Source organism: Ixodes scapularis, unplaced genomic scaffold, assembly GCF_016920785.2.
Source record: "Ixodes scapularis isolate PalLabHiFi unplaced genomic scaffold, ASM1692078v2 PGA_scaffold6__148_contigs__length_123643588, whole genome shotgun sequence".
Classification (NCBI taxonomy): domain Eukaryota; kingdom Metazoa; phylum Arthropoda; class Arachnida; order Ixodida; family Ixodidae; genus Ixodes; species Ixodes scapularis.
Window position 1 is genome coordinate 36346118 of NW_024609881.1, and position 16674 is coordinate 36362791.

Here is a 16674-nt window from a genome sequence, read left to right on the forward strand (position 1 = left end):
GTTTGTGGTGGGTTGCTGTCTCACGCTAACGAGAGCAGCGCAAAACCGACAAAAGTGCAGGCGCTGTAAACGTTCCCAGGCAGCACGCGGTGTTGGGCCAATATTGGAAGAGTACTGGCAAAGAAAGGTCCAATGATGGTCCACTTTAGCCAATCTGTTCCCAATATTGGCTATGCCATTATGTGGAGCCTTCAATATTGGCCCAGCTTATCCACTGACCAACCAATATTGGAAGTACAATGGCATAAAATGGACAATATTCGCCTGTCAGTTCCACTGGCTTGCGAATATTGGATGAACACTGGTATAAAATGGGCAACATTGGCCTCTCAGTTCCGTTGGCTTGCGAATATTGGATGAACACTGGCATAAAATGGGCAATATTGGTCTGTCAGTTCCGTTGGCTTGTGAATACTGAAAGAACACTGGCATAAAATGGATAATATTGGCCTGTCATTTCCATTGGCTTGAGAATATTAGATGAACACCGGCAAAAAATGGGCAATATTGGCCTTTTATGTGCCTTTGGCTTGCTAACATTGGATGAACACTGGAATAAAATGATGAACGTTGGCCTGTCAGCCACGCCGCAGTCCGGCATCTTTGAACATCTGCAAAATTGAAGTAATTGTATAGTGCAAATAATGTTACGTTTCGTAAAATAAATATAATACGAACGGAAAAAAAATATTTGTAGCATATATACGAGCGTGTGTGATGAGTTTTGTTTTTGTGAGTCAAATTTAAAAACCGATACTAGACCACTATAAAACAATGGCGTAAAATTGTGTTGGTATTCCGTCCAATTTTGGGATCGTCTTTCGTGTGATATTTCGCACATCCTTTGACCAGACGCTTTGTTCCAACTAAAGAACCCACGATCCAACCAACAAGATCCCCAACGAGGTTTCGTTTTAATTTCGCTATCTTTCTACAAAATGGCTAGACCTCTAACTACGCATCCGATTCCAATCCACAATCCAGTATTGTTTCTACCACGTGTAAAGAGTTACTCACAGTAGACAGCGCGTCGGCAGCTCCGTCGGCTCCGTTTGTTTAGATATGAGCTCCAAGTGGTCTAAGTACCGTGTCGTGAAGAAGGATTATGACCAGATCCTGGCCGAGCTCGGCTTCTCGCGGCAGACGACCGTGCCTCCTCCCTTTGACCCGCCGAGGCCCCCAAACACCAAGAGACGTCGAGGGGAAGCATTTCCAGACGACGCTTGCGCTGGTGGCAGCAGGCAAGAGCCGTTCAGTGTCGAACGTCGAGGGGAAGCATTTCCAGACGACGCTTGCGCTGGTGGCAGCAGGCAAGAGTCGTTCAGTGTCGAACGTCGAGGGGAAGCATTTCCAGACGACGCTTGTGCTGGTGGCAGCAGGCAAGAGCCGTTCAGTGTCGAACGTCGAGGGGAAGCATTTCCAGACGACGCTTGTGCTGGTGGCAGCAGGCAAGAGCCGTTCAGTGTCGAACGTCGAGGGGAAGCATTTCCAGACGACGCTTGCGCTGGTGGCAGCAGGCAAGAGCCGTTCAGTGTCGAACGTCGAGGGGAAGCATTTCCAGACGACGCTTGTGCTGGTGGCAGCAGGCAAGAGCCGTTCAGTGTCGAACGTCGAGGGGAAGCATTTCCAGACGACGCTTGCGCTGGTGGCAGCAGGCAAGAGCCGTTCAGTGTCGAACGTCGAGGGGAAGCATTTCCAGACGACGCTTGCGCTGGTGGCAGCAGGCAAGAGCCGTTCAGTGTCGAACGTCGAGGGGAAGCATTTCCAGACGACGCTTGCGCTGGTGGCAGCAGGCAAGAGTCGTTCAGTGTCGAACGTCGAGGCGAGGCATTGCCAGGCGACGCTTGCGCTGGTGGCAGCAGGCAAGAGTCGTTCAGTGTTGATCGCGACGAAGAGCTGCAACCTACGCAGGCTGGTCCAGGTGACGAGGAGGACTCTTCGGAGAGCAGCTCAAGTGACAACAGTGCTGTGCAGCGGTCTAGCGGTGACCTCGTGGCCTCCGACTCCTCAACTGAGCCCAGCGTAGACCCTGCGCAGGTCGGAGGACAGTCCAGTCCCGCTGAAGTCTCTTTTTGTGCTCCTCCCGAACACTCACTTTCGGCACGCGAAGAATTCGCCCACATCGCCGAGAAGCATAACCTGACACACGCAAGCGTGAACGACGTGCTGGATTTCTGCCGGCGCAGAGGCATCTCTGACCTTCCAAAAGACGCGAGAACCCTCATGCAGACAGAACGCAAGGCTCAACTGGACTCCAGTGGCTCATTTGTGCACTTTGGACTTGCTGAAGGCATCCGCCAAGCGTTGGGGCCCGGTCCTGTTCTGCTGGAGCTAAAGCTGCAAGGAAACATTGACGGTCTCCCTTTGTTTAAGAGCAGCCAGATCGGTTTTTGGCCCATACTGTGCCGAATCACCAATATTCAAGCATCAGTTCCGTTTATGGTCAGCGTCTACTGTGGTGCAGGAAAGCCGCCAAACCTTCAAGAGTACCTGCATCCGTTCTTGGAAGAGGTCGTCGAGCTGACCTGCAGTGGGATGGTGCACAAGGCTGTCCATGTGGATGTGAAACTAACTGCAATGATCTGCGATGCCCCTGCAAGAAGCTATGTGAAGGCTACAATCGGGCACACCGGCTACCATGCCTGTGAACGTTGCAACCAGAAGGGGCAACGCATTGAAGGAAGACAGGTATTTCCAGACCTGCACGCAGCCGAGCGCACAGATGACTCTTTTCGGTCGCAGGATGATCCTCGCCATCATACCGGTGTGTCTCCCTTCACGTCGCTTGACGTGGACATGATTGCATTGTTTCCGACCGAATATATGCACCTCGTCTGCCTGGGCGTCATGAAGCGCCTGCTTCGAAATTGGGTCAGTCTGGGTCATGGCAAAAGACTGAGCAAAGACCAATGGAGCCGCCTCAATAAAGACCTACGGAGGTCAGCCAAGTCATTTCCAAGCCACTTCCAGCGAAAACCAAGGGGGACAGAGGAGCTTGACCGGTGGAAGGCAACCGAGTTCCGCACCTTTCTCTTTATGTCGGGCCAGTGGTCCTCAAACATCTCCTCACTGATGAGCACTATGCACATTTTTTGGCTTTTCATGTGGCAATCAGAGTGCTCGTGTCACCAGAGCACCACGTGGTACTCAACCAGTTTGCACGAAACCTTCTCAGGTATTTTGTGCAAGAGTTCGGCGGACTGTATGGGGAAAAGCAGGTGGTGTACAATGTGCATTCCCTCTGCCACCTTGCTGAGCAATGCCTCGACCACGGGCCTCTCGACGGCTTCAGCGCCTTCCCGTTCGAGAGCTGCTTAGGAAAGATAAAAAAGAAGCTCCGATCCTCGAACAAGCCACTTTCGCAGCTTAGCAGGAGGGTGTCTGAAATGCGGCACTCTTCTCACATCCAGGTCAAAGGTGTGCAGCATCCTGTCAAGCCAGGGGACTGCTTCATGCTCGCGAAGTCTCCAATCATCGTCCTGGAAATTTTGGGTGACTGCTTCAAGGGATGCATCTTGCCGAACGCAAGAGATTTCTTCAAGGTGCCCCTCAAGTCGTCCGAGCTAGGCATCTGGCGGTGTGACTCTTTTGGGCATACAACTAAAACCTGGCCCCTTGCTGACCTGAAGCATGCAGTTCAGTGTGTGAAAATTGGCTACAAGAAAGGACACATTGTGCTGCCACTTCTGCACCTGCATTGAATGTCGGACAACTTGATAGCATCTTCAGCTGCTGAAGTTTGTCAGCAAGACGAACTGGCTCGCTTGAGCGCAGGTTGCGACGTCTTTCATGCAGTGTCTGTGTCAGGCGTCTTGGGACCATTGGCTGCTGCGGTTGAAGTTTTTCGAGACGAACTGGTTCACTGCTCGCTTTAGTGCAGGTTGCGATGTCTTCTGTGCGGTGTCTGTGTCAGGCGTCTTGGGACCATTGGTTGCTGCGGTTGAAGTTTTTCGAGACGAACTGGCTCACTGCTCGCTTTAGTGCTGGTTGCGACGTCTTCTGTGCGGTGTCTGTGTCAGGCATCTTGGGACCATTGGCTGCTGCGGTTGAAGTTTTTCGAGACGAACTGGTTCACTGCTCGCTTTAGTGCAGGTTGCGACGTCTTCTGTGCGGTGTCTGTGTCAGGCGTCTTGGGACCATTGGCTGCTGCGGTTGAAGTTTTTCGAGACGAACTGGCTCACTGCTCGCTTTAGTGCAGGTTGCGACGTCTTCTGTGCGGTGTCTGTGTCAGGCGTCTTGGGACCATTGGCTGCTGCGGTTGAAGTTTTTCGAGACGAACTGGTTCACTGCTCGCTTTAGTGCAGGTTGCGACGTCTTCTGTGCGGTGTCTGTTTCAGGCGTCTTGGGACCATTGGCTGCTGCGGTTGAAGTTTTTCGAGACGAACTGGTTCACTGCTCGCTTTAGTGCAGGTTGCGACGTCTTCTGTGCGGTGTCTGTGTCAGGCGTCTTGGGACCATTGGCTGCTGCGGTTGAAGTTTTTCGAGACGAACTGGCTCACTGCTCGCTTTAGTGCAGGTTGCGACGTCTTCTGTGCGGTGTCTGTGTCAGGCGTCTTGGGACCATTGGTTGCTGCGGTTGAAGTTTTTCGAGACGAACTGGTTCACTGCTCGCTTTAGTGCAGGTTGCGACGTCTTCTGTGCGGTGTCTGTGTCAGGCGTCTTGGGACCATTGGTTGCTGCGGTTGAAGTTTTTCGAGACGAACTGGTTCACTGCTCGCTTTAGTGCAGGTTGCGACGTCTTCTGTGCGGTGTCTGCGTCAGGCGTCTTGGGACCATTGGCTGCTGCGGTTGAAGTTTTTCGAGACGAACTGGTTCACTGCTCGCTTTAGTGCAGGTTGCGACGTCTTCTGTGCGGTGTCTGTGTCAGGCGTCTTGGGACCATTGGTTGCTGCGGTTGAAGTTTTTCGAGACGAACTGGCTCACTGCTCGCTTTAGTGCAGGTTGCGACGTCTTCTGTGCGGTGTCTGTGTCAGGCGTCTTGGGACCATTGGCTGCTGCGGTTGAAGTTTTTCGAGACGAACTGGTTCACTGCTCGCTTTAGTGCAGGTTGCGACGTCTTCTGTGCGGTGTCTGTGTCAGGCGTCTTGGGACCATTGGCTGCTGCGGTTGAAGTTTTTCGAGACGAACTGGCTCACTGCTCGCTTTAGTGCAGGTTGCGACGTCTTCTGTGCGGTGTCTGTGTCAGGCGTCTTGGGACCATTGGCTGCTGCGGTTGAAGTTTTTCGAGACGAACTGGTTCACTGCTCGCTTTAGTGCAGGTTGCGACGTCTTCTGTGCGGTGTCTGTGTCAGGCGTCTTGGGACCATTGGCTGCTGCGGTTGACGTTTTTCGAGACGAACTGGTTCACTGCTCGCTTTAGTGCAGGTTGCGACGTCTTCTGTGCGGTGTCTGTGTCAGGCGTCTTGGGACCATTGGCTGCTGCGGTTGAAGTTTTTCGAGACGAACTGGCTCACTGCTCGCTTTAGTGCAGGTTGCGACGTCTTCTGTGCGGTGTCTGTGTCAGGCGTCTTGGGACCATTGGTTGCTGCGGTTGAAGTTTTTCGAGACGAACTGGTTCACTGCTCGCTTTAGTGCAGGTTGCGACGTCTTCTGTGCGGTGTCTGTTCAGGCGTCTTGGGACCATTGGTTGCTGCGGTTGAAGTTTTTCGAGACGAACTGGTTCACTGCTCGCTTTAGTGCAGGTTGCGACGTCTTCTGTGCGGTGTCTGCGTCAGGCGTCTTGGGACCATTGGCTGCTGCGGTTGAAGTTTTTCGAGACGAACTGGTTCACTGCTCGCTTTAGTGCAGGTTGCGACGTCTTCTGTGCGGTGTCTGTGTCAGGCGTCTTGGGACCTTTGGTTGCTGCGGTTGAAGTTTTTCGAGACGAACTGGCTCACTGCTCGCTTTAGTGCAGGTTGCGACGTCTTCTGTGCGGTGTCTGCGTCAGGCGTCTTGGGACCATTGGCTGCTGCGGTTCAAGTTTTTCGAGACGAACTGGTTCACTGCTCGCTTTAGTGCAGGTTGCGACGTCTTCTGTGCAGTGTCTGTGTAAGGCGTCTTGGGACCATTGGTTGCTGCGGTTGAAGTTTTTCGAGACGAACTGGTTCACTGCTCGCTTTAGTGCAGGTTGCGACGTCTTCTGTGCGGTGTCTGTGTCAGGCGTCTTGGGACCATTGGCGGCTGCGGTTGAAGTTTTTCGAGACGAACTAGTTCACTGCTCGCTTTAGTGCAGGTTGCGACGTCTTAAATAAATAAATAAATAAATAAATGTTTATTTCTCCATCACATTACATTATGGAAGGAGACAGAGGAAAAAAGCTGCACAAATGCAGCTTGACGAGTCCTCGGCCCCCTCCCTACAATCTGCAGCAGCGGCAACTCACAAAAAACAAAGAAAAAATACAAGCTCAGTTTACCGAATCATCTCAGTGACATGCAGAATGTAACAAGAACTCTAACAGTTCAATAAAAAGTCATGATTATCGCATCAAAAACATACATATTCAGAGATATCGAGAGCATGATTAAGCACTGTTATATAAGTTATGATAAATTATGAGCTTATGGCGAACAGACATAATAACTATACACACGTCAGGGCACTAGAACATTGCTCGATCGAAGTCATCAAATTACACGCTTAAAAAAGGATTGGATTTTTTTCGGTGTTGATGTTAGGGGCTCCATATTTTGAGTATTCAGATAATTAAGTAGGTTGGGTAATATATTCGATAACATCTGCTCACCGTAAGTAGTTCTACAATTTGGCACTTTCCAGTTGTCTGTGTTGCGAGTTGAATATATTGGGTATCTCCTCGTAAGAGACGCTAGGTTGACAAGATGACATATATTGTTCATGACTTCGGACTTGTACCTTAGGCATAAACGGTAATTATATAAACTATACACGTTCAATATATTCAAACTTTCGAAAAGAGATCTGCTAGGGTGATCATATGAAACATTACTTATAATCCGTGTTATTTTTTTCTGGAGCACAAGTATCTTATTTAAATTTACATTGGTAGTATTTCCCCAGACAAGATGACAGTAGTGCACATGCGAGAGAAATAAAGAGTTGTAGATGATTAATTTAACACTAGCTGGTAGAATGGAGCGATGACGGCATAATATGCCAACGACCCGTGACAACTTTATCAAAATGTGATTTACATGGTCATCCCACGTCATTCGTTCCGTGAATATAATACCAAGCGTTTTGAAGCGAGTCAAAACCTCAATTTTGGTCGTATCCAACACGATATCTGTTGGGATAGAGGCATTTTTATTTTTTGGTTGAAACAAAACAGCCTTGGTTTTGTTCACGTTTATTTTTAGCGCGTTAGAGTTACTCCAGCTACCCAGCTTATGTAGAGTTTGATTAGCTCTATTTGCTAGCTCAAGACAGCAGTCTCCTTAAAAAAATAGACTTGTATCGTCAGCGTAAATCACAAATTTTGTACTTTTATTTACATTGACAATGTCATTAATATATAAATTAAACAAAAAAGGGCCCAGAATGCTGCCTTGTGGGATACCGGATACGATTGGTTTAATGTCAGAAGAATAACCGTTAATATGAACGTACTGTTTACGATGAGCAAGGTATGACGAAATGAGAGCTGACGCGGGTCCACGGAACCCGTACTTTTCTAGTTTTTTTATGAGCAGTCTATGATTTGAATAATCAAATGCTTTGGTGAATTCAATAAAAATCCCAAGGGTCATTTTTTTATCCTCAAAACTTTGCAAAATATATTCTTTTTGCTCTAGGAGAGCGAGTTCCGTAGATCGGCCCTTACGAAACCCAAACTGTGACGGAGTGATTATATTGTATTTATCCGAAAACTTCATCAGTCTCGAAAGCAAGATTTTTTCGAAGCCCTTGGAAAATACTGATATGATTGAAATAGGTCTATATCTCCCCATGTCATTCTTATCACCCTTTTTATACAAAACAGTTACCCTGGCAATCTGCATTTTTTCAGGGAAAACCCCGCATTGCAAACACAAGTTAAAGATGTGCGTTAAACAGGGAGATATTAAATCTATAACATGTTTTATAGGCCTTATTTGCATTTCGAGACTAACTGGCTCACTGCTCGCTTTAGTGCAGGTTGCGACGTCTTCTGTGCGGTGTCTGTGTCAGGCGTCTTGGGACCATTGGCTGCTGCGGTTGAAGCTTTTCGAGACGAACTGGCTCACTGCTCGCTTTAGTGCAGGTTGCGACGTCTTCTGTGCGGTGTCTGTGTCAGGCGTCTTGGGACCATTGGTTGCTGCGGTTGAAGTTTTTCGAGACGAACTGGCTCACTGCTCGCTTTAGTGCAGGTTGCGACGTCTTCTGTGCGGTGTCTGTGTCACGCGTCTTGGGACCATTGGCTGCTGCGGTTGAAGTTTTTCGAGACGAACTGGCTCACTGCTCGCTTTAGTGCAGGTTGCGACGTCTTCTGTGCGGTGTCTGTGTCAGGCGTCTTGGGACCATTGGCTGCTGCGGTTGAAGTTTTTCGAGACGAACTGGCTCACTGCTCGCTTTAGTGCAGGTTGCGACGTCTTCTGTGCGGTGTCTGTGTCAGGCGTCTTGGGACCATTGGCTGCTGCGGTTGAAGTTTTTCGAGACGAACTGGTTCACTGCTCGCTTTAGTGCAGGTTGCGACGTCTTCTGTGCGGTGTCTGTGTCAGGCGACTTGGGAGCATCATCGGCTGTGACTGGAGTTATCATCGAGAAAACTGGCTCACCTCTGACATTTTTGCAGGCCGCGGCATCTTTCACGTGGTGCCTGTGCCAGATGATTCCTGATGCCTCTTCCTGATGTTCACGTCATTGCCAGATGTGAAGAAGTCACACAACAAAATGGTCCTTTTCAGGGCCCCCAAATTTGTCTGATCGGGAATTTGCATTCGGCACCTGTTGCCCTCCCGTGTCTCTCGTGTCTTGTTGCTTGCATTTATTCGTAATTCCATCTGCTGTGGCATTTTTAGCTCTACTCGTAGTCCGTTCTTTGACCTCTAAAGTAATATCTGATTGCTGCAGTTGTTGCCTGAAGCTTGTTTCATGTTTTGTATGAATCTATTCAATGGCTTAGCCTGGATATGTGCCGAAAGATTGCAGTGTATTTCCTTGCGACTGAAGGAAGTGCCACATTTCTCTTGTTACCTAAATGGGCCATCTGCTCCTACACAACAACACGGCTGAGAAAATAATGCCCTAAAAACGAAAACAGAGTCGTTGACAGGATGAGAATGGATGTCGGATAACCGGCCTCTATACTCCGTTTCACTTTACGTCTGAGCGAAGCAGATGCTACGAGCTGTCCTATCCAATCCCACTCTGTGGATGTAGTCCGTGATACGCTTTCCGTGCGTTGCTGTGCCCCTTCTCCAAGGTCACGTTACGCTCAAACGGCTTTGGATTGTCTCCAATGGCTTGTAGTATTTGCTGCACCCGGTCATAAGGTGAAACAGGGTATAGTATGCGCTCGTAATTGCCTTCCAGCATGCTTTGGTGGCGAGTGCACGCCTGAGGTTCACGAGACGCCGGAGCGATATCAAAGGCAAGAACTTTGCCCTGCAAGTGGGACCACTGAAACTTCTCCCCGGCGTTTTCCCCGCCTGATGTACAGAAACTTAATACACAAGAGCACGGCACATATATAGAAATAAACATTATTTAACAGAATGTTATCGCGCAAACGAGCAGGTGAATATTAAACATGATGAACTAGAACCTTGAGACTAGGGAGAAAGACGACGAAGGAAAGGAAGAAAAGAGCCTCGAAATTTAACGATTTCTAGAACGCAAATTGTTAAGGTGTTTGCTGCGAGACGTGCCATTTCAGAAGAACTGAAGAGAGCGCGTGCACAGCTGTGATTGGCGGTCAAAGTGTCACACTCTCCATAAATGTCTGTTTCAATGTGAGGCTTCATTGGTACGGAACGAAATTTTAGCCAATGCTATATTTAGAGTCTGTGCGCATGACGTTGGCTTTGTTTGCTTCTCGCAGCAACGCACATGCGCGTGCTGGGCTGTGATATTTTAATGACATGCTTATGTCTGTGCTTATACGTAACTCCAATGCTGATCGCAAGTTTCCTTTAAATTGACGTTTAAGACCTCAGTGAATTTTGATTTTAGCCTACGTGCCAGCCGCGGCGCAATTATTAAATCTGAGAAATCAGTATTCCTATATTGGTATTCTTATTTACACCTGGAGTTAGTCGCCACAGAAGGCATCAAGTAAGTCAAGTATCCGCATCCAGGCGGTTGAATTTGAGAGCTGTTCGCACATCTCGCTTTCGCAGCTCTGACTAGAGGACCATGATTGCGGAGTCCACCACCTGTCACTCTCGATTTAAACAATGTTTTTGCAGTGTGGTTCACACATGAAGCAGTTCAAGCTGTCTCAGGCGAGCAAACAACTTACAAGAGCGCCACCCATAGTTTAGAAGCGTCGCTCAAGTGAATGTAATCATGCTCTGTGTATGTGACGGCGGGAGGTTAGTCGGTTTCATTGCTTCGTTTCCCTGGCAATCAGTTCATCAACACGCAATGTTTCATCTACAGCTCAGATTAGCTTTTTTTCTGTAATAAGCTGTATCAGATTAACTCGCTGTGAAGCAGCGTGTACGGGTCAATTAGGTGGGTTAACATTTTTGTAATGAGCTGCCGCAGGCTGTCACCGCAAAGCGGCGTGATCGCAGGAGGGAGCGTGGGATAATAAACCCAGGAGAGCCGCGGCACCGCAGAAAGGCAACAGCCCATACTATGGAGGCCCATGGTGCCGAGTCTAGTGATGATATAAGTAGGATTCCGTGTTTTCTGAATTTTTTTTTTTATTTTGGGAAATATTTTTCTTACAAGTTAATTTTTTTTTTTACAGATTTGGTGTTTTTTGTGTACAGTGGTTATGATTGAAACCAATTTAAACAAAAACACCGCATCTAAGAAAAATTAAACTGTGAGAAAAAAAAAGCTCCGAAAACACGGAACGCTAGTACATATAATATACAGTGATACACACGTGATGAAATGTATCTACCGCGTGCAATTCGCGTAATGAGTGTCGATGAAACGATCGTGTCGTCGAAACGTGTGTCCATGAAAAGTTGTCCACGAAACGACTTTCGACGAAATGATACAGTACGACTGCTAGCCTAGCAGCGATACACGACTGCGTTCTGTGCCGCGCAAGCTACCCGTGCCCCCGTGTCCCTAGCTGCGGTGTGCTAACACACTCGGCCAGCGGCGACCCGCCCTCTCTCTCTCCAGAGTCAAGACAACATGGACAACAGCAACCTAACAAGAAAATCTCATGCTCTCTCTGAAAGAGCCTGTATAACAGAGTGTGTCCAGCTTTGTCTGTTGGGGAGGCGGGCGCGGGGAGAGGGGAAAACGCTCCCCATGGTATGAGATGGACCCTCTCTTCAATCTAGGCTCTCTGCGCGCCTATGCTGAGTGTCGATTACGCGAAACTAGAGATGCATACACGCTTGTACGTAATTTTACAACTGTTTCTACATGTAAAACTTTATTGTTTTAAAATATAAAGTTATTTTCGAAATTAAAAAGTTTTATTTTATTATGTAGGCATCCGATGTCCAAAGGGGGCGCAGCGGTCTGGTTCCTCTTTTTTTTTTTTCTCCTATTTTTTTTTTCCTGTTTGCAAGGTTTTGAAGCAGTCCAGTGCACAAGTGGTACAGGCAGTACAGGTCCAAACTGTCCATTGTCTTTTTGGAAAGTGATTGCGGTAATCTGCCTTCTTCAGCGAACCGCTGTAGTTCATAAGCATTTCAGATAGCACTTTCAACGTTAACGCTGAAGCTGTGGCGCCGGGCACCAACCCTCGAACCCTGCGTGAGTATGTGCACGTTTCTTATTTTGTTGCTGGTGCTTGTTTTTCGGCGGGATGCAACACGCGGGTCCTAGGCCTACTTCTTGCGTGATTATTCGAAAGGACTGCATACACCGGTTTCGTAATAGATTCAGTTCTAATTGACCTCCGAGTATTATATATATCTTTTAAATTAAATATCGAAGGATGAGTTTGTCTGTCCACTTTATTCTCTCCCTTTTACTTTGTCTTCCCGTTTCTTTCCCTGTCTCAGGGTTGAAACAATGACTATTACGCAGCAGTTCACCTGCACTATTCTGTTTCATACTTAGCGTGCAACGCTGTCAAAGCTACTGGCGCGAGCGCGTGGCTTCGTCAATGGTTTTGTTTGCGCGAGAACGCGTGCAAATGTTCAACGAGATCAAGCCCCAAGCTCGCGCCAGTAGCTTTGACAGCGTTGCACACTAAGTATGAAACAAAGTATAAATAAAAAAACAAACAAAAAACGCTGAAATGAATGAAAACCATTTTAAAGCAAAGCTATGTTTTTTTTAACTACTACTTGGTGTGCGTGCGGCAATCAAATATCGCAATGGGCCACTGTTTTATTTTTTATTTTTTTACCTACTTTGAGTGCAGCCATTAAATGGCATGATGAGCCACTCTGGCGTTTATTTTGGCAAAAGAAAGATGAGAGAGAAGCTTGTCTTGTTTCCTTTCTTCTGGATCTATTCTGCTATAATATGGCCCACAACTCTATTTGATTTCGCAGAAAAAAGCTTTGTTGAACGTTTGTCCCTAGGAAAAAATTTCATCTTATTTTTCTTTTGACCCAGGTGAGCTAATATTTTAAAACTCTTAAAGGGATGCTGAACAGAAATCTGGATTCCACAAAGCACGGCGGCAAAAGTGTGCAACGGGATGCTACGAACACCAAAACATCACTAATAACGATATATAAAATGGATGACCGTGTTTTTCAAAAAAAAAAAAAAAAGGGAGGCGCATTTGACATATATGTTCACTTCTTATTTCTCCGAGAGGAGCCAAGAAGGAGAGGGAACGGCCTCTCACCTTCTCCGCCTCGCCGCCTTGAGGGGGCGAAACAAAGAGAGGAGGAAACGAGATATCTTGACGTCACGCGCCTCGTCGGCCTTGTTAAATCTCTACCTTTTTTTCCCCCAAAGTATGGCCGTTGATTCGGTATATCACCTTACGAGTGGTGTTGTAGGAATTGTAGCGTCCCGCCTGCAGCTCCTGCATTGTTTTCTGAAATTCAAATTTTGGTTCACCATCTCTTTGAATGAGAAATGTGCCATTTATCAGTGTCTTTGTAGAACATCATTGCATGATACATGGAGATTCCAATTTATGTGGCCCCTTTGAAGAGCCACACTTTTATCGAGGTCTCACTGTAAATTGAAACGATCAATCATGCTGCAGCATTGTAATTTACACTGAAAGTGACGCTCTGTGGTACATTTGTTTGGTGCAAGCAACCTTTGCATACACCTTTTGTTCAGCTTGTCTCTTGTTTTGTGCCAGCAACCTTGACATACAACTTTTGTTCAACTTGTCTCGTCCTTGCTTTTGTTTCGGTGCCTATTCTATTCGCAACTCCAACACACTGTAGACGGCGGGGCAATAGTTCAAAGATGGCCAAACAGACAGGAATAAATTTTCCAGGACTTCCTTTGCACCTGCTCGCTGATCAGCGAGCCAAACTACAGTTATTCGGCTACAAATCCGAAGCGGTCAGAGCAGGAGCCTACCACAGGTGGAGATGTTGAGACGCATCAAGAAAAATCAGAATATTGATTTTTAAAAAAATTTCCAAGCCAAGCTCAACAGTTTTTATATTAAGACTCATGTTTTCCGGTAAATATGGCGTGTTCGTATGTTGGTGCATGATGGACCAACATGCCGACAGTCTCTGCCACCATCTCTGCTGTCGTCCCCGCTCCTCTGGTTCTTATAGCGAGTTTGTTTCACACGCATTGGCACTGTTTGAGTTCTCTTCCAAAATGCATCGCACTCGCGGAGTGTTGCATGGAGGACTGACCTCAAACAAACTTGCCAATTGCACCGAGTGCAGAAGACTGATGCTGTCGCCATCTACAGGGTGATTCAAGGAGAGGCCAGGCTCTTTAAATCGACCGCACAATTCGGTTTCTTAACCTATCTTGCTACGACTTTGTGCAGCGTTGCCCACAGATGGTGCATTGCCACCCGTCTTCAAACAACACGGTGGCGTTTTGCACGGGAGACAAGAGGTGGCGCAAGCGGTTGCGACGCCAACTGCCGCCAACGAACGAGCATAGACGCCGAGAGCCGGCATCTTTAGCAGACAAGGAACTGCAGTTCCTTGTTGTTACCGCACCTGTTTTTGTTTCTGCGACTGTCGCCGCCTGCGGAACGTGCGCCGTTTTTGAGTCAAAAAGAGTGTGTGCTAAAGACGCCAGCTCTCGGCGCCGTAGGCTCGTTCGTCGCGCCATCTCTTGTCTCCCGTGCGAAACGGCGCCGTGTTGTTTGAAGACTGGTGGCGTCGCTGCATTTCCATAGGAGCTAAGCCTTTTTCTTTCTTTACTTTTTCCTCGGGTAATTTCGCTTTTTGCAAATTTTACAAAGAAAATGCACCATCTGTGGGCAACGCTGCACAAAGTCGTAGCGCGATATGTTAAGAAACCGAATTTTGTGGTCGATTTAAAGAGCCTGGCCTCTCCTTGAATCACCCTGTATGTTGTAGAGGGAGTAAAGGCTTCAAACCGAAACTAGCGTCTTTCTGTTCGACGTGATGAATGGGAATGCGAGAGTGCATTCGCTGCCAACGTTTTTATGTAAACGTTGGTGGCTGTAACCTGTAGTTTACATATGCGATGACTTCGAGCAACTCGGCTAACAGCCGGCGTAAATTTCCGCAATCAGCGAGCAACTACAAAGCAGCTGGTTGCAATTTTTCAATTCTTATAACCGTTTATACTGGAGAAAACTGATCATGCTGTCTGCGCAGAAGCTTGGTTCGTTTTAGCATGCTATTATGCATGAACCACTGAAAGGGTACGGCTTAAAACTAGTCTGTTGGAATATCCAGCAAAACATTTGGTGGGACATTCAATCTCGATCGTCGGTACAGGTGGATCAGATATTAGCCTTGTCGAAAACTTTCCCAAACATAATACGCCGGGGCAAGATAGCTAAATTAAGTAAGTGTTAAAGGTGATGTTGCCCAAGCCTCGGGTAAAGTCACTATGTTTAGCTTTCTCGGATGCTTATTAGGCAGACAGGTTTCTGCTGAGATAGCTTTGTCAACAAATGTTTCATTTTTCACCCGCATATGGATGGTGATAAAGATATCGGGGGCCGCTGATGCGTTTGTTTGTTCTGAGCATTTCTTTACACACCGGTATATTTCAGCATCTGTACGGCAACAGGGCGACTAAAAACTTGTAAATAAAGCACGGGTTGTCAATTGCTTCCTTTATGAAACAGCAGACGCTCACAATTCAAGCTCGCGTTTGATTCCGTTGCCTGCAGGACACGATTTCTATCAGAAAATCTACTTTTTTTTTTCCTTTCGGTTTTGCTGCACATATGACACATCGTAGCAGACAAACCCTCGCCGGAGCGAGGCATGACAGAATTGCATTTCGGTGCAGCGAGTGCATGTACGCGTGGGGTGTCGCCGCTGAAACAAACTCGGGAGAGTGCAACCACTCGTGAAGTGCCGGCCAAAAAGAACTCGCTCTACGCTGCGAGTGGGCACGCGTGGACACGAGTGCTGTGAAACGAACTCGCTATTAGTTTGTATGCGAGACGACCGTCAAGCTGGAGTTGGGAATAATGGTGTTCCCTAGTGATCGGTAATTTTGACCAATTCGATGCTTACGTAATCCGCTCATTCTGGGTAAGCATCGTGTAGATTGCAATGATCTCTCATATCACTTCTAAAATTTCTCGTCGGTATTCATTACACTATGCGTGCAATCTTCCCTTCAACCTGGCTGAGCTACAGAAGTCTCTTACCATATAACCATTCTCGTGAATAGTTGTTTTAGCAGGATAGCTTAAAATGCAGAGAAAATACAACAACCAAAACCAGTATTTAGCTCAGAGTCAGCGGGGTTATTTATAGCATTTTGAGCATTCCTAAGTTAATATGAGCTTCTTGAGCTGTATGAGAATGATAACACTAAGAGATTCTTGCAGCTCAGCCAGGTCGAGGGGGTTGATGGGGCAAGCACAGTGGAAAAACGCTGGCATTGCCGATAAATTTTAAGTGACAGGTTAGGTCTCTGCAATCTACATGACTCTTATTCAGGAGGACTTCAGATTACACTCAAAACAGGTGCTCATCGAATTGGTCGAAATTTTCGATCACTATGTAAACTGAAGAAACACTTTGCTTGAAGTGACGCATTATGAGAAATCATGTTTGACCACCACTGCTGTTGGCAAAGTCACAATTAACAGCAGGTGTTTTGTATGGTTAGCTGCTTTGTCGCAAGTTTAAATACAAGCAAATAATGAAGATAAATTGTTCAGATAGGTATTTACTTGCGTCCAGAATTTCTTATCTGCTCTGCAGAAAGAAAAGGTTAAAACACCATAAGTTTAGGACATCAGTATTTGTAATGCCCTGATCTTCGAAGGAAGTTCTCCAGAATTTGGGGTGTTTTGCTATTCTGGATTCCAGTACCATTATCATAGGATGTGTGAGCTAGCAAACATTGACCCCTTTCAAACTGCTGCTTCTGCATACAGGATGGTCAAGCCCTTCGCAGTAGTGAAGTTCACTGAAGAGAAGGACAGTCTCGCAGCTGTGCCAGTCGGATGGCTGTCGGAGGACGAATTGTTTTGCACTTGGCTC

General features: G+C 47.3%; 1 pseudogene; it reads left to right on the forward strand.

Annotated features, from left to right (window-relative positions):
* Positions 1-2823: 2823 nt before the first annotated feature.
* LOC121838378 lies at positions 2824-3803 on the forward strand (annotated as a pseudogene).
* Positions 3804-16674: the final 12871 nt, after the last annotated feature.